Genomic DNA, 16717 nt, shown 5'->3' on the forward strand with positions numbered 1-16717 from the left:
ATCCCCTTCGGTATAGCCTTCCATCCAAAATTGTGTAACGGGGAAATTGATACATCAACTTTCGAGCTTGGCTCCGATCTTTTGGAAGAACTCCGTTTTCGAGATAATCAACTATCGGGGTCATCCTGGTCAGCTCTGTTTCGATCATACACACATCTTCCTCTTCTGGCTCGTTAATGCTAGGTGCTGATAGGTGTTCTATGGGTACAACATTCAACTCTTCATTTTCGGTGAACGTGGCGAGTCGAGCTAAGGCATCTGCATTTGAGTTCTGCTCGCGGGGAACCTGTTCGATTGTATAGAATTCGAAACACTCCAACGCTGATTTTGTCTTCTCCAAATAAGCTGCCATTCTCGTGCTGCGAGCCTGATATTCACCCAAGATTTGATTAACCATGAGCTGGGAGTCACTGTAGCAATGTATAGCTTTAGCTTTGAGCTCCTTAGCTATACGAAGTCCCGCGAGTAAAGCCTCGTATTCAACCTCACTATTCGACGCTTTGAAGTCAAATCTTAGGGAAGAATGAAATCTGCTTCCTGCGGGGATAACTAAAATGACCCCGGCCCCTGCTCCATTTTCATTGGACGAGCCGTCGACGTAAAGTTTCCACAGCTCGTGGGCCGTGGTTATTAAATCGTCGTCGGCTATACCAGTACATTCCACTATAAAGTTCGCCAATGCCTGTGCCTTAATGGTCGTTCTCGGGTGGTAGGTGATCTTGAACTGTCCGAGCTCAACAACCCATTTAAGAAGTCGACCTAAAGATTTTGGTTTAGACAGGACTTGCCTAAGTGGTTGATCAGTTAGTACATGGATGGGATGTGCCTGAAAGTAGGGGCGGAGCTTACGGGATGAATGAATTAGACTGAGCGGGAGTTTCTCCATCAATAGGTACCTTGACTCTGCCCCCATTAATCTTTTACTGATGTAATAAACGGTTCTTTGCACTCTCTCTTCTTCTCGGACGAGCACCACACTTATCGCGTGCTCGGTAGTTGAAAGGTATAGGTATAGTATTTCTCCCGTTTCAGGTTTTGAAAAGATGGGTGGTTCCGCTAGGTGCTTTTTGAGCTCCTGAAAGGCCAGTTCGCATTCCTCTATCCATTCAAATTTCTTACCTCCTCTTAGTAAGTTGAAGAATGGAAGACCACGATCTGTAGATTTCGAGATGAATCTGCTTAGGGCTGCCATCCTGCCAGTCAGACTTTCGACATCTTTGTGCCTTCGAGGTGAGGGCATGTCAATCAGGGCCTTGATCTTTTCGGGGTTAGCCTCGACTCCTCGAGAGTTCACAATAAAGCCCAAGAATTTTCCTGAAGATACCCCAAAAGTGCACTTCAGAGGATTTAGCTTCATGTTATACTTCCATAGCACGTCGAAGCACTCTTCGAGGTCATCAACATGGTTCTTGTTGAGTTGAGACTTCACAAGCATGTCATCAACATAAACCTCCATGTTGTTCCTTATTTGCTCTGAAAACATCATGTTTACGAGCTGCTGGTATGTAGCTCTAGCATTCTTGAGCCCGAATGGCATGACATTATAGCAATATAGCCCTTTATCTGTGATGAAGCTCGTGTGTTTTTGGTCGGGGGCATGCATGGGAATCTGGTTATATCCAGAATAGGCATCCATGAACGACATCAGGCCATGCTCCGTCGTGGCATCTATGAGCTGGTCAATCCTTGGTAACGGAAAACAGTCTTTTGGGCAAGCTTTGTTGAGATCCGAGTAGTCTATACAGGTTCTCCACGTCCCATTGGGATTTGGGACCAACACCGGATTGGCTACCCAGTCAGGGTAAAAGGCATCCCTAATGAAATGGTTTGCCTTTAACCTGTCAACCTCCTCCTTTAGTGCTTTCTTTCTGTTTTCGTCCAGCTGTCTTTGCTTTTGTTGCTTTGGGGGAAAACTTTTGTCTATGTTTAGTGCGTGGCTTGCTACATTCGGGCTTATCCCCACCATGTCTGAGTGCGACCATGTGAAGACATCCTGGTTTTTCTTCAAAAAACAGATTAATTGCTATTTGGCCTCGTCTTGGAGGTGTTTTCCGACCTTCACTTTCTTCGAGGTATCAGTTTCTTCGAGCTGAATTTCTTCGAGCTCCTCTAAAGGTTCGAGGTCATCTTTCTCTTCAATCCTCGGATCAATCTCCTTGTCAATTTCTAAAACTGTTCTGTCTTTGTTTTGTATGATGACGAGTGCTTGAGCATTTGTTTGTTTCTTTCCCCTCAAGGAGATGCTATAGCATTCTCTCCCTGCCAACTGGTCTCCTTTTAATGTCCCGACTCTACTGGGGATCGGGAACTTAAGGACCAGATGCCTTACTGATGAGACTGCCCCCAGCCCGACCAGGGCGGGTCTCCCGAGCAGCACATTGTAGGCAGATGGTAAGTCTACTACTACGAACTCCATTATCTTGGTCACCGAGACTGGGTAGTCTCCCAAGGTTATGGGGAGCTCAATAGATCCCATACACGTAGTTCCTTCTCCTAAAAAGGTGTACAAAGTAGTTGCACACGCTTTCAGGTCGCGAATGGAGAGTCCCATCTTCTCTAGGGTTGCTTTGTAAAGGATGTTGACTGAGCTCCCATTATCTATGAGAACTCGGTGAATCCTTTTATTGGCCAATTGAAGAGTAATGACTAGCGAATCATGATGAGGGAACTGAACATGAGAGGAATCTTCCTCAGTGAATGTTATAGGCTATGTTTCAATCCTCTGGCTTTTTGGTGCCCTAGGTTCGGGTTCATAAGGAGACCCGTCCGCTATCTTCAACTCGTTAACATACCTCTTTTGGGCGTTCCTGCCCCCTCCTGCGAGGTGAGGCCCTCCCGAGATGGTTATTACATCCTCTCCATCAATCGGCGGGGGCCTGTCCTCTTCCCAAGTTTGGGACTTATTGTTTTGCGTGGTTGGTGGCGTGGCTACTCTCTGGCTCGGGGCTGCCTGACCAGTACCCTAGTTTTTGACATAATGCCGGAAGTATCCTCTCGAGATCAACCCTTCGATCTCGTCCTTCAGTTGTCGACATTCATCGGTTGTATGTCTGGTGTCTCTGTGGAACCAACAATATTTACTGGAATCCCTCTTGGATTTTTTATTTCTCTTCGGGTCAGGGCACCTAAAGGACCTGGTTCTCATTAGCCAGGTATATGTTCTCCCGAGACTCAACCTTATACACGGAGAAATACCTCTCCCCTTTCTTTTTCTTTCCTCCCTCAGCTTCGGGGTTACTTCCTTCGTTCTTTTTCCTCTTGGAGGGGTTCTCCGAGGTAGGCTTTGGTGCCGCTGGGTCCACCGAGGTTGAGGCAGAGTTGATGTTTATCGTTGTAGTTTCAGACTGGGAGGTCGCTTTGAGCGGTGACCTCGCTTCCTCTACAATGACAAACCTCTGCGCTTGTCTGTTAAACTCGGTTATCGACCTTACCGGTTTCCCTTGCATGTCGTCCCAAAGGGCACTTCCCGGTAATACGCCAGATCGAATAGCCATGAGGTGTCCACTGTCATCCACATCCCGAGCTTGGGCTACTTCCAGATTAAATCTTGTTAAGTAACTCTTCAATGTTTCGCCCGGTTGCTGCCGGACGTTAGTTAGGGTGGACGCTTTTGGTCTGACCCCTACCATTGCTCTGAACTGCTTCTTAAAGTCTTTAGACAACTGCTCCCATGAGGTTATTGAGTGTCTCTTATACTTTTCAAACCAACTTTTGGCAGGTCCTGCCAATGATGTTGGAAACAACATGCACCTGAGCTCGTAACCCACGTTACTAGCTCTCATGATAGTGTTGAACGTGCTCAGGTGACTACACGGGTCGGTCTTTCCTTCAAATGTAGGGACGTGAGGAATCCGAAACCCTTGAGGAAATTGAGTGTCAGAAATATGGGGAGCAAACGGCTCGAGCTCCTCATCAGAGTCCTCATATCGACCATTTCCTCGTTCATTCTTTAAAAGCCTAAAGGCTCTTTCGAGCTGATCGATTCTTTCTTGGACTGGGTCAGTAGGAGGTGCTGTCTAGAATTGACTGTCATTGATAGTGATTCCAGGCTCGCGTCTTTGCAAGGGATCTCTACGCTTATTCAAGCGATCCCTTAGGTCCGGATTTGCTTGATCTCCATTCCCTCGACTCTGATTCAAATGATTTCGCAGGTTGGGACGATTCTTGCGACTTCCAGTATTCTTACGACCTCAGTCGTGTTTACTGACGGACCTGATCTCTCCGAACTCATCACTGGTGAAACTCATTGCTCGGTTATTTCGCGATGGATTCTTTCCACGTCGCCTCGTCTCCGCAGTGCGAGACCGAGACATCTGGCTTCTCTCAGATGGAGCGCCTCTCTGCTCCTGGAAAGTCTCTCTGTTTCCTTGTCTTTCCCCCGCACGCCCTTGATCCTGATCCCAAACAGGTTGAGCGTTTCTGTGTGGGGGCGAAGGATATCTTATGGGTGACGGAGGGAACCGTATAGGCGACGGTGGCTGCCACCCTTGTCGTGGCCTAGAGGGTCCAGAATTTGGCCGAGATGGGTCAGTCACATTCGGTGCGCTCCCAGGTACCTGAGTCCGAGCCTCTGCAGGGGTTCGGTTATTCCCAACCCCTGCAGGCACTTCTACAGGCGGGTTAGCCGGGGCCCGAGCTCGAGTACTCCTCTGGGGCCTAGGTGGAGCGGATGGCTCTGCTGGTGCCGGAATTTGAGTCGGCCTCCTTGTGGCAGCATCCTTTCGTGGACGCCCGCAGGGCCTCCGGGGAGGAACATGTACGTCCCTTGGAGGAGGGACTTGGTTTTCGCGCGGAGGCGGGGGCTGAGCCACATGTGCCTCTGCGGCTATCCTTGTCAACTCCTCATTCCGTTTGTTGGCTTCTGCCAATAGCTGCTTCAGTTGTCGGTTTTCAAGTTCCACAATAGGAACGTACCGCTCAGGATTGTAGTACATATCCTCATCTCTTGGTGGAGGAGGTGGTCCCCGGGAATCAGAGGACCCACTTCTCTCTTCAACATCCGGTTTCTCCATTGGTTGTTTTCCAGGACGTCTTGGGTAACTTTCCTCAGGGGTGTTCTGATTGTTTGTGGCCATGATTTTCTCAGGGATGAATGCTTAAGGCTCTCAATGAAAGCACCAAACTGTTGACGCCGTTTTTCGTCAAATAGTGAAAGAAGAGCACATAAACTATAACTGATAATGGCCAATTGAAATAAGACAATATAAACACACAATTTGTACGTGGTTCAGCAGTTAAATCTGCCTAGTCCACGAGTCTTTATTATTAAGCTCAAGATTATCTCTGGGAATTCTTCAGGAATGGATTCTTCAGATTTTTCTCTCAAGGATCAGAATTTCCGTCCTTTACAATGGTGCATGGCCTCTCTATTTATAGAGAAGGCTGCAGAGTACTATCCCACATATTTTGGGTAGTTACTCTTTTTGTGTAAATCAAATAAATGACTTTAAATGCCTATAATCAGATATAAAAGGAAACGTCCCCTGAAGACCAGGGGGCGTATAACTGACCAAATAATATCCCACAATTCTAGGGGATTTACAATAATAAATGAGGATTACATCTCGTATTTACAACACTTATAGATATTCAAGGTGGTTATCACGTATCTCTAAGGCTTTAGCCTCCCAGGTTTCCCGTCATCTTTCGAGCTAGAGATATCTCCCGAGGTCACATGGCTTTCGAGATCGTATGTACGTCGAGCTCGGGACCCCTGATCCGCGATCATCCCTGAAGATGAATGCTTCCCCGGAGCTGCCTTTCGAGATCATGAACAACCCGAGGTCACCATATTTGAGATCGTCTATGTCCTGCAGGCTCGATATTTAATCTTGGAGCATATATCCAACCTTATGAGTCCACTTGTCTGCGAATCTAAATTTCGAGGTCATATTTAACATAGCTCGAAATCTGGGTGTAACAATCTTCAAAAATATTTTTAAGCACCATCGCAGTTGCCCTTGTAGAATATAAATGTCTAGACACGACACTTTTCAATTTGAAGTGATAAGTTTCTCCCATTTTTTATTTTAATTTAAATCTTAATTTAAATTTAAATAAGATATTTATTAATAATTTTATAACCTATTTAATTATAATATTTATTTTTTTATTGTGTTTTATAACTAAGTAGATATCTACTCCCATTAATCATATTGATTTGAATTTAAATAAGATATTTATTAATATCTAATTTTCTAATAATTATAATAAAATATCAATCATATAAATGTTGACTACCTCACGATTTTATATCCATTATTATCTTTTAATTGTTTTGATATTTCAAAAACACATTTAACACATCTTGATTTATTTATAAATAATGTATTCATTAAAAAATAATTTTATAATAATTATAAATCGATTATAGCATTTATCTCCAATACTTTTTATTCTATATTTATTTATTTTGATATTTTAAATTCAAAATATTTTAATTTATACTTAGATAAGATATTTAGTCATAACTAATTTTCTAATAATTATAATAATAAACATCATATATAAAAAAACAGTTAATTAATTCATATATTGAATTAATAACCACATAACATATTTAACTATAATATCTATTTTTCTTATTATGTTTTATTCTAATATACTTAAATATATATTTCCATTAATCTAATTTTTTTTATGAACAATATATAACCAAAATATAAATCTCTAATTAATATCTACATTATTTAATTATTTAACTAAACTACAAAACATTTAATTATTGAATAAGTTATTTAATTATAAAAATATATTAATAATTATATATAAATATCTATATTATTTAACTAATCTACAACAAGCATGACATCTATCTAATACTATATATTTTGATTTTTCTCATTGTATATAAGTATCTACATTATTTAACTATAATATCTATTTTTCTTTATGTGTTTTTAAAGGTATAACTATAAAGTTTTATATAATAATATTTAGTTTATATTATGTGACACTCTAAAATTTATCCAAAACATTCTGTCTATTTTCTCATTTATTATATTCTTTTATTCTACTTCTTTTCCTTTTTATTTTAAATAAAATATTTGTTAATAACAATTTTCTAATAATGATATTATTATTATTATAAATATATATTTATTTACCAACACCTATATTAATATCTATATATTATTCTATAAATGGGAGATGATGTGACACTCTAAAATTGTTTTACATCATTCTATCATCATTCTATCTGTTTCTTATTTTTTTCTCATTATTTTATTACAATTTTTCTAAAAAATATTTTTTTTTTGTTTCACTTTTTTTTTTAATATAATAATAATTGACTTAATTTTATTTTAGAGTCAAAATGTCTATTTATATGTATAATAATAAATTAATAACTATTAACTCTATTTTAATTTTTTTTTCTAAAAACTTATATATTTTTATTCTACTTTTTTTAAAAAAATATAATAATAGTAGTAATTAACTCTATTTTATTTATCTATCTATTTTCTTGTTTTTTAATTCAAATTTTTCTAAAAAAATATAGTTTTATTCTATTTTTTAAATATAATAATAATAGTAAATAACTCTATTTTATTTTATTTTTGTTTCTAGAATAACAATTATAATACATGTCAATTAAAATATATCTACATATAATAATAATAAATAAATAATCTATATATTCCTATTTTTAATATTTTGAAAAAATACGTGGTCTAAAAGTTAATTTTTAAAAATAAATGTTTAATATGGTGTGAACCCTTACACAAAACATAAATTATACATATAATTTACTTTTTATAATTTTTTAAAATAAAAATTCCAAACTAGTAATCAACAAAATTAATCCTTACACAAAACATAAATTTATTTATACATAATTTAGACTTTATAAAAAAAATGTAATAATAATAAAAGCACATGTATAATTTACTTTTTATAATTATACATGTATAACCTATACAAGAAGTTTGCTATACAATGAACATCATCATGAAAAAAAAGTTAGGGTTAAGACACCCCCATATGTCCATATAAGTAGCATGTTGTATGAGTAAGGTGAAAAAGACTCCCTATACCATAATCTCCCAAAAAAATTATTTCAAAACATATATTTTTTAATAATTGCAAAGACTGCGCAATGCGCAGTTATATTTTCTAGTTAGATGATAAAAGAGGATTCTAAAATTTGTAGAAGTTGCCACATATTAAACACATACAATTTTATTTTTTCTTTTTTCTTTTTTCTTTTTTCCTAAACTTATGTAGATTGTTTGGCACGTAACAGAGGAAGAAAAGCAAGCAAAAACTGTTCATTAACTATGAGCACTTATTATCTCTTCTATATAATTTTTTTTTTGTGTATTTAACAGTTTTTAATTGTTTTAATGGTTTTTTGTGTTAACTTTAATAAAATATTATAAATAAATAACTAAATATACTTTTGAATCCAATTAAAAATAAATATTTGTTAATAATATTAATGCATCATTGTTATAATAATATTTCATACAAAACTAAATATTTAATAATTATATTAATATAGATTCAAATGTTATAAAATATCATTATCATAATAATATATAAAATATAATCTTAATTTTTCTAAATTTTTTATCATTTATTTTTAAAAAGTAAGCAAGTTATATAAATATATTCATATTAAATAACAACAAACATTATAAAGACATTATATGTGTTTGGTCAAAATCTTCCCCCCAAATCTTTTCCATGAATTTGTCGCGTTTATTTATCTGAGATTGTTCCTTTGTTTATGAAGATTACTAATAACATACAAATTCCATTGGCTAGGCCTATGGGATGAATATGTTCTTCAATGGAATGAGTAGAGAGAACAAAAGGCATGTACTTGCAAAAGACACTCTGATGCTTAATTCTGCACAATGCTCTCTCACTCAATCCTCAATCTATTCAAACATTAATTGAACTAAAGTCCAAGGTCCCAAGCTTTAGTCCCTCTTCCTCTATTTATATAGAAATGACAAAGAATAAGGTTACAAAAGCTTATGGTGATTGATCCAAGTGTCTCGCTTTACTAACTATCTTCCTGTCCTTTACTCTTCTTCATCACATTATGAGCTCAGATGCTTATCGATCCTATCGCTCAACTTCATACTTAAACTCTTCGTGCGGTCCATCTACTTTGAGCTCAGAGCTCAGCAATCTGTTCAATCACATTCTGCTCAAAACTCATCAATTTATTCAATCAGATTGAGCTTAGAACTCATCAATATATTCAATCACATTCAGCTCAGAGATTATCAATCTATTCAATCACATATAGCTCGGGGCTTATCGTTCTATTCAATCACATTGAGTTCAGATCTCATCTATCTATTCAATCACATTGAGCTAAGAGCTCATCAATCTATCCAATCACATTGATCTCAGAGCTCATCAATCTATTCAATTACATTGAGCTCAATGCTCATCAATCAATCCAATCATATTGAGCACAAAGTTCATCAATCTATTCGAAACGTACATGCCAAGGACACCTTGCTGAGAAGACCTGACGCGAGACCCTCGTGAAGCTTCCCATGCATCATGCGAAGAGGTCCCTAGACGAAGCCGCCTCGACGAACCTTCGCGCACGGGTCCCCTAAGAAGTCACCCTCACTTTGCGAGGCCCATGGAGAGAATATTCCCTCACTATGAGAGGGCCATGGTGCAAGGGGTCACTACGCAAGACTTGATGCGCGCGGGGTCGAGACACGCAGACATGGCTCACCGCGCGAGGGGCCGAGGCACTGGGATGGCTCCCTGCGCGAGGGGTCGAGACACGTGGGCGTGGCTCGCTGTGCGAGGGGCTGAGCAGTTGGGATGGCTCGCTACGCGAACGGCCGAGACACGTGGGCATGGCTCATCGCACGAGGGGCTAAGGTGCTGGCACGGCTCGTTGCACGAGGGGCCGAGACGGCCAAGGGTGACTTGCTACGAAGATCTCCATAAGACTCTCTATGCATCACGTATTGGGGTCGTTGGATAGAGGCACCCCTGAGGGCTAGTCTAGCTATGTAAGATCTGGGCTAGGCCCCGTGGGCACCAATGTCACCAACCAATGGATTGGCCTGAACACATGTGCATCCCCGATGTTACACACTCCTCCCATGACATCCAGGGGAAACCCACTATACCGTAGAGATGAATTCCCAAGATCAACAACACTTAGCAGAATGGAAGAAAACTTGGAAAAATGATGTGTCTCAGATATATAAGAAGGACCATTAGTTACAAGGCATGTATAGGAGTACAGGATGTACAATCTTGAGGAGGACAGAGGCATGGCCCTGACATCCGCATCTAACAAGTAGTGGTGGTACGAACCCATACGGAGAGTGGAGGCACTACTTGAGCACCCTCGACCATATGCCAGAGTCGACAGTGCGATGTCCCGCGCCACTTCTTTGGCATTCTCAGGGTAGACACCACAATGTCCTAAGCCACTACGTTGGCAATGTACCTGCGTATGTCCTTGTCCCCTAGGACCTACTTGTATCAGGGGCCAATAGAGCTTACCTATAAATAGGTTTCGACCCCTTAGGTTGGGGGGTTGGAAATTTTTTTGTATGCACATAAAATTAAGGAATATATGATCTTTGCTCCATTGTAGTTTTGTACTTTTGCTCTTTCAAGTTCTTTACATCTTCTTCCTAGCTATCTTTCGCAATATAACTTTTAGTTTTCTGACCTTATATCATTGACGAGTTCTCACCATCAACAGTTTGGCGCCGTCATTGGGAAGAACAAGTATCAAGCCAACGTTCTTTCATCACCTTCATAAAGGGAGAAATGCTAAGGCGTTCGAAACACCTACGTCAACTACAAGATGTTGAGGTTCGCCTGAACAGAGAGAAACTGAGGGCTTCCCGGAAGGAACCCCCTCCACCTAAGTAGAGGGACATGCCGAAGGAAACAGTAGCACCTCCACGTCCCTGACCCCCAATGGCACCCTGCTGCGGGCACCGAGACCCGGGTCCCTCGATGCGGAGGCCAGGCCAAAGCCCCTATGTACACTTGGTGAGTTCCAACTCGAGGACTCGCTTCTATGTTGACGAAATTTGCGAGTTGCACAAGAAAAACCAAAAGTTAGAAGCCACGCAATAGAACATTCAGGAGGTCTTATACGACCTTCTGCAAGGAAAGTCGAGCCTACCCATTTCGAAGCACAAGGAGAAAGAGTGAGAAAATGATGAAACCGTTGTCCCCGTGGATGATGGAAGAACCCGACTCTCCACCAATAACACCCCCCAAACATAATACCATGAGGGACCTAGACCGACTAAATATCCCCAGGAGCAAAGACGGAGGAACAATGATGGTCTTGGGCACGAGGCCGAAGTCACATCTAAGGAAGCAATGCCTGACCTAAGAGAAAAGCTCAATAGGAAGAGGTTAGAAGTGAGGGAGATATCCCCTGTGGCCCCTCCGAAGGACGGAGAAAGGAGAAAGGTCAATCCCACTGAGATAAGGTGTAATGACCCAACTATTCCTAAGACCATGGACCATTAAAAATACTAGAGATAGCTACAATTTCTATACAAACATAAGAAATAACATGCCATTATTGAAAACCCCAAAATATAAGAGCATGCCTTTATTAAAAATGTAAAATATAATGTGATATGGTATGGGATCCCATTGTTTACAAAACATAAAACATAGCTTTAAAAACAAGTTCAAAAAAAGTTGAATGCGGAATTACAAAAGAGACATATTTCAAAAGACTAAAATAAACGTCATCCTTGATCGACATGCATCCCATCCATTTCATTCATCCTCACCACACATGCCATGCTACCAAGAATCCATCTGCCTCCATAATCATTTTCCTGCATCACACTAAAATAAAGGAATGAGCCTAATGCCCAGCAAGGAAAATCTACTAAAAACAAAACATACATCGTAAACATAAGCATAAGACTACATCAAATACTATAAAAGAACATAAGACTATCTAAAACATATATCATATATCATAAGCATACACTATAAAACATATGGCTACAAAAACATCTATTACAATGGCCATCATACATCTTGGGGCTTGCTAGCTAGGCAATCATATGCCCATAATTCTACAGGGCTAGTTATCTAAAAAAGTCATATAAATTTATGGGGCTTGTTATTTAAACAAGTTATTTGTTATCTAAACAAATTATATGCTTGTTATCTAAACAAAACATACACCCAAGAACTAAAAGATATCATAGCATATCATAAGATAATATAACATAATCATATAATCACATATATATATATATACAAAAACTATCCTATTTTTCTTACCAGCACCGAGATATGAGAACAAGGACGGGAATTGGAACACTCCTAAAACCAATAATACAAATGGTGAGTATTTCTAAAGAATAAAGAATGAATGAGGAAACTAAACCATCAAGATAAACTTACCAAGAAAGAACTTAAGTTTCAAGAACCTAATCAAGAACCAATAACGAAAGTTAGGATCTTAATAAAAGGAACTAAAGAAAACTAAAGAGTTTTAAAGAATAAGACTTAAAGAATAGGAGTACCTTAGTTGACCTTATGGATTGGTCTAAACTCCAATACCGAAATACACTAAACATCACTTCCCAAGTATTTTATAAAGCTTAAGAATGGCAAAGCTTTTTCCTAACCCAAGTGTTTATCACTCTATGGTAGTACTAGCACCTTGGAGTCTGATCACAGCTGAAGAGTGAGGAGAAGGGCTGGTGTAGCGACCCAAATTTGCTAATATGGCTTAGAGCCTTGATTAGCATGCCTGGAGGGCAATAAGTTGTTTATTATTATTATATGTGAATTTTCATGAGTACGTGATTAGAGATGCATGTTTAGGTGAATTAAATATGCATGTGGGCCCCATCTGGCTATTAGGGGCATGATTGTAATGTTAGCTCGTGGAGAGCATAAATGTGATAAATGTGAATAATTGCAATATATTTGTGAAATATCTGTGTTGCACGATCCGAGACAGTCCTAGAGAGTTGTTAGCTAGAATGTCACAATGCGGTCGAAAATCCGACTCAGGCCGAGTCGAGGGGTATTTCGAGAATTAGACGTTTTATGAGGTTATCGTGTTATGGAAATAAATATTTGGAGATATATTTGAGGTTAGAATGTTTAGGAGGGAAAATTGGGGAAATTTACCATTTTGCCCTTGGGGACGTTTTTGGCACCCCGAGTCTTTGAGGTAACCTTATAGACTTAAGTTAAATAAAACAAAATATAGGAAACCTTTAGAATTTTCTAAATCGACCGTATCTCTTTCTCTATCTCTCTCTTGTATTCTCTCCTTTGTTAGCTTGGGGAAACCTTGGAGAATCTAATCAAAGACTAAGGAATTTCAGCTGGGATTTTGGGAGCTAGAGGCTTGGAGCTTAGGGAACTGATTTAGGGATTCACTTCTGCCCAAGGTAAGCTTTTAATATGTTCAGTTGTGTTGAATTGCAGCTGTCATTCTGCTGAAATGTTAGAGTTTTGCATGTGTGTTGGGTGAAGGATCACTCTTGAGATTTGATGAGGTTGAGAGCTAGTTCTTTATTAGGTTTTGTTACAGAAAACATAGTAGAGCTTCTGTGATTTATTGTTTGGATTGTTGGTTTGAGTTTGGGGATAATTGAATTGGTTTTCATGGTAAAAATGGAGGATTTTTCTAGGTTCGAAGGGTCGGGCCGCGACATTGTTCCTGCTGAGTCGTGGCCCTCTGAAGCAGAATGGTGGCCTGGAAGAGGGACGGGCCGCGGTATGGCCTCGTGAGGGTTGTGGCTCTTAGTGCATTTTTGGGGTTTAAAGTGTGTTTAGGCTTGGGAACTTAAAGTTTAAGGCATGGGATGGATCTTATCACCCGGATTGATAGAATTAAAAGTCTCAGAGACTAGAATTATGACCCAAAGTTATTTAATTGATTAGAACTTGATGGATTGATATTGTTGGTGTGTTGTGATTAGGGTTTCAGTGAGGCTCAGACTAGAGGACTGTGCTAGGGACATCGGTGCTTGGAAAGCTTGGGACACAGGTACAAACCCGCTGTTCCCCTAGAGCTTATGCTGCAGGGCACAACCATATATTATTGTGTTGCAGGGCATTGCCCCTTTGATTGAGTCTATTCATGTTCAAGTATCTGTTTAGTCATGCTATGTGTGCATATTTGTGAATAAAAGGCAAGAGCCGCGACTGGCGAGGGCCGGGAACGACGACGGCCTAGAGCGGCAAGGCTGAGAACGGCAAAGGGCCTGGAGCAGCGTTTAGCACATGGAGTGCGAGTTGCCAGGGCGAGACCCTAAAGGATACCTGAGATATCCTTACGGTGTAGATCGCGAACCCATGGCCTGGTAAGTGCCTGGAAGGCATGGTCGTATGTGTTTAGCTTGATGCTGACTTGTTTCATGTTAAGTGTTTGATATGAATATGTTATTTTCTCGTGAGGGATTTCTTGCTGGGCTTCAGTTCACGGGTGCTCTATGGTGCAAGTAAGAGCAAGGGGAAAGTCGATCAACCATGAGTATGGAGAGCGTGAAGCAGCGCGTACATGTTTGGCCTACCTGGCAGCCATGGCCAAGGGTATCTTTTGGAGATGATTGTACCGAATCTGAATTTTTTTGTTTAGTGGACTCTTATTATATTTTTGAGTTGTAAATATTTCTAAACAGTATTTTGGGATCGCAAATGTCAAACACTTTATAATTTTCAGTAAATGGTTTATTTTCATAGTTTATGACTCTGATTATGGTTTAATTACACTTTTGTCTTAAAACCTCAATTAGCAAGTTAACTGAACATCTTAAACTCACTTAGTAATGGCTCTAAGGAAGTAAGGTGTTACAACTTGGTATCAGAGCGAGCCAAGATTTACGGTTTCTAGAGAATGACCAAACATGTACGCTCGCTGTCAGTGACAAGCTCGACTCAAGGTTGGTTGGTAATAATTGACTTATATGTTTGAATATGTGCTTTAATGCCCTGTTTTCCTGCTTATCTCACATAGAGCATGATGAATGAGTTAAAATATGCATGACGCCAAGGCTTGGCCTGTTGTGTATTTTATGTTATTCGTAGGTTATATGGATTGTTGTTTGTGGTTGTCTGATGTGATTGGGAGGTGGTTTTGGATGTTGTTATCACGCCTAATGAGCGGCGTCATTGATTGCACGCATATTTGTTGAGATGCCTCGACAATCATCGAGACTCCGCGGCAGTAGGGTCGAGGATGACAACTAGGGTCAGGACCCTCTACCTGCCCCACAAAATTGGCAATAGATGTTTGTCGAAATGGAAGCAAGAATGCAACGAACAGAGGAAGAACTTCAACAGTTGCAGCAGTAGGCCCGCCCATAGGTCACTGGATTGCCAGTTCAGCAAATTGTGGCGCAAGTGCCAGTTCAATCTGTTGTGGAGAATAGGTGGGAACCTTTATATGAGAGGTTCAGGAAGCAGCATCCTCCCACCTTTGAGGGTAGACCGAACCCACTGCAGGTAGAGCACTGGATGAATATGGTTTCCTCTATCCTAGATTTTATGAGGGTTGAGGGGAATGAGAGGGTAGCTTGTGCAAGCTACATGTTTAGAGAGGATGCTCGCATCTGGTAGGATGTAGTAGTTCAGAGGAGGAATGTGACAGTGATGACTTGGGAAGAGTTCAGAAACGTCTTTAATGAGAAATATTACAGTGTAGTAGTTTGAGCCGCAAAGGTTGATGAGTTCGTCAACCTGACACAGACTCGGTTGACCGTGACAGAGTATGCTCTAAAATTTGACCGATTGGCAAAGTTTACGCCAGATTTAGTGCCAACAGATGTGGCAAGAAGAGACAGATTCGTATGGGGATTGAATGTTATGATAGCCCGTGATGTGAAGATCACTTTAGACCCAGAGACTACTACCTATGCTCAGGTTGTAGACAAGGCCCTTACAGTTGAGGGGGCCGAAGACCAGATTTGGAGAGAGAGCGTTGTTAGGCGCGATGCCAGGAGGACGGTGCCTCCTTTTACTGGATCCATTCAGGGTAGTGGCTCCAGTGAATAGAGGAGGAAGGGCCAAGATTCCTTTTTTCCTCCTAGTTCGGACAGGAGGGCATCTTCTAGTGGCCGTCAAGGCAGAAGTGACAACTGGAGGAGTTTTCCAGTGTGTACTCAGTGCAAATGACGACATCAGGGTGAGTGCAGGATTAGGGCCTACTTTTTCTATGGGAGTGCCAATCATCTGAAGAAAGACTACCCAAAAGCTAAGAAAGATTAGCTGCAGCAGAGCGACAGTCTTGCTCTTGCCAGGGTGTTAACTTTGACTCAGACTAAGGCGGAGACTAGTCCCTTGATTGTGACAGGTCAGATTTCTAGTGTTGGGTCTTCTTATAATGCATTGTTTGATTCAAGAGCTACTCATTCATTTGTATCTACTAGAGTGATAGATCAGCTGTGTAGACCTAGTGTTCTGTATGCTATGGGTTTTCAGATTTTGTTGCTGACTGAGGAACTGGTAGTCTCTAGGAGATGGATTAGAGCTTTAACAGTAGAGGTAGATGGTAGGGAGTTGTTTGCTGATCTGATTGATCTTGCGATGGATGACTTCGTTCTGATCCTAGGGATGGATTGGCTATCAAAATATGGGGCGACAATTGACTGCAAGCGCAGGATGGTGATGTTTGAACTAGAAGGGGAGGTACCCTTTGTATTTGTGGGTACAGCTAGTGGACCGTGAGTACGTATGATTTCAGCACTGAAGGCTAGAGACCTAATGCAGG

Source organism: Humulus lupulus, chromosome 7 (assembly GCF_963169125.1).
Source record: "Humulus lupulus chromosome 7, drHumLupu1.1, whole genome shotgun sequence".
Taxonomy (NCBI): domain Eukaryota; kingdom Viridiplantae; phylum Streptophyta; class Magnoliopsida; order Rosales; family Cannabaceae; genus Humulus; species Humulus lupulus.